Source organism: Eptatretus burgeri, chromosome 9 (assembly GCF_056783735.1).
Source record: "Eptatretus burgeri isolate ZD-2024b chromosome 9, Ebu_testis_v1, whole genome shotgun sequence".
Classification (NCBI taxonomy): Eukaryota; Metazoa; Chordata; class Myxini; order Myxiniformes; family Myxinidae; genus Eptatretus; species Eptatretus burgeri.
In genome coordinates this window covers 5847162-5849828 of record NC_140969.1, presented here as the reverse complement: position 1 = coordinate 5849828, position 2667 = coordinate 5847162, and positions in this window count along the sequence as shown.

The window sequence follows — 2667 nt, the reverse complement described above, 5'->3', positions numbered from 1 at the left end:
TGGGCGACGTGCCGTGATTCGAGTTACGTGGCCGCTCGCACGCCGGCGGGCGCGAATCCGCAACAATATATATAATATATATATATATATATATATATATATATATATATATATATATATATATATATATATGTATATATGTATATATGTATATATATATATATATATATATATATATATATATATATATATATATATATATATATGTATATGTATATTCTTACCTGTAGAGATGAATCCCCGTCTTAGTGATTGGTAGAAAGTGGGGATTCAGCTGTTTTGGAACATGGATTCCGCTTAAATCAGGTCAGGTCAGGTATGGGAGCATGTGCCAGAACAGCACGTCGCTGCGTCCACTTTCCGCCGGTACTCCAGGGGCCTCCGTCTGGCCATCCCCCAGGCAGATGCCAGGCCCATCCCCATCTCCTTGAGATGATGGTCAACCTGTTGCAACCATGAGGCACGTGGTCGACCCACTGGCCTCCTCCACTCATGAGACTTCCTCGCTGAGAGAATCTGGTGAGCAGGATCAGAGTTAGGAAAACGAGCCACATGTCCATACAGCCGCAACTGACGCTCACGGACTATGCAGGTAACAAATCTCATCCGAGTCTCTCTCAGCAACCGCTCGTTGGACACAAAATCCGACCAGCGATAGCCAAGGATTCTCCGAAGAGACCTGGTACCAAAGGAATTAAGTCTCCGTCTCAGATCCTTGTCAGAGTCCAAGTCTCGCACCCATAGAGCAAGACTGGAAGTACCAAGGACCTGAAGACTCGGACTTTCGTCCTCCCGCACAGGTACCGGCAGCGCCACACCCCATGATCCAGTGAATCCATGACTCCCCAGGCCCGACCCAGACGTCTATTGACCTCTGACTCGCAGCCAGCAGAGATATGAATATCACTGCCAAGGTAAGTGAATCTCTCCACGACCTCAACATCCTCACCACAAACAGACACAGACAGGACAGCAGCATCCAAGATGTCACCGAAAGCCTGGATCTTAGTTTTGACCCAAGAAACCCGTAATCCCAACGGCTCCGACTCCTCATTCAGCACCTCGAGGGCCCCCAAGAGGATGTCTAAAGTCTCCGCAAAAATGACTGCATCATCTGCAAAGTCAAGGTCCGAGATCTTGACATTCCCAAATGATGCACCGCAACTTGATCTCTCCGACATCCTCCCTAGAATCCAGTCCATACAAGTGCTGAAAAGTGTGGGGGCAAGTACACATCCCTGACGAACTCCAGTAACAACTGGAAATAAGTCAGAGATGGTACCACCACACTTCACAGCACTCTCAGTACCAGAGTAGAGTTCAGACATCAGATCGATCAGTTTTGGTGGCACCCCACGAAGACCAATAATCCTCCAGAGGACATCCCGATTCACTGAATCAAACGCTTTACAGAGATCAACATAGGCTGCAAGCAGCCCCTGCCGAAACTCTCGTCTTCGTTCGGTGAGGACACGAAGTGCAAGGATACGGTCAATCGTTGACCTCTTTGGTGTAAAGCCTGACTGCTCTGGACGCTGGTGCTCAAGCAGATGGTGGTGAACCCTATCAAGAATTATCCGAGCAAAGACCTTGCCCGGCACTGAGAGCAGCGTCACCCCTCGGTAGTTGTTGCAGTCTTGGCGATCACCCTTCCCTTTCCAGAGAGGGACAACAAGGCCCCTCTTCCAGTCAGTTGGGATGATGCCTGTGTTCCAGGCAGAGCACAAAACTGCATGCAACGACACGAGTGCAGCATTTCCACCAGCCTTGAGAAGTTCAGCATGGATGCCACAGATCCCTGGAGCTTTGCCCCGTTTCAACTGGTTCACCGCAGCCCGTGTTTCCACAAGCGTAGGTGGACCACAGTTGATTCGAGGGTCAGCAACAGGGATTGTAACACCCTTGACGTCCAACTCGACAGTTGGGGGATCAGCCTGGTACAACCGCTCAAAGTAACCGGCCCAGCGGGCCTTCACTTCAGACTCCTCTGTCAAGAGCCTACCACTCTCTGCTCGAACTGTAGTGCTCCGAGGGATGGGCTTGCATGAACGTAATGCGCGAATTCCCCTGTAAGCGGGACGAGAATCACCTGTCCACAGGTGATGCTCTACCCCCTCACAGATTCCTCGCACATAGGCCTCCTTGTCCACCCTCAGTGCACGTACAGTTTTACGCCTCAGCTCCCTGAACAGCTCAGCTCTGCCATTCAGCCTGGCCCTGCGACTCTGGTCAATGGTATCCAGTGTCCCTTGAGAGACAAAATTCTTCTTTGCCCTGCGGTGAGCTCCAAGGCATCCACCGGCAACATCAAGGACGGTGGTCTTGAAGGCGCTCCACAACTCTTCAGGACCCCCAAAGTACCCAGACCCCCCAAGTGTCCACTCAGCCTGTTCGCAAACTCCTCAGCTACTCTCTCATCCCTGAGCTTGGCAACATCCAGCCTCGGCTGGGATGGTACCATTCTCCAGGATTTAAGGTGCAGCTTTAGAGTTGCTACAACAAGCCTGTGGTCAGTATTGAGGAACTGAGCACTCCGGTAGACCCTGCAGTTCTGGATCATCCTCCAACGACCGTCAATGAGGACATGGTCAATCTCCTTTGCCACACCGCCAGCGTTGGAATACCAAGTCCAGCGATGAGCTTGTGGGCGCTGAAACCATGAACCAG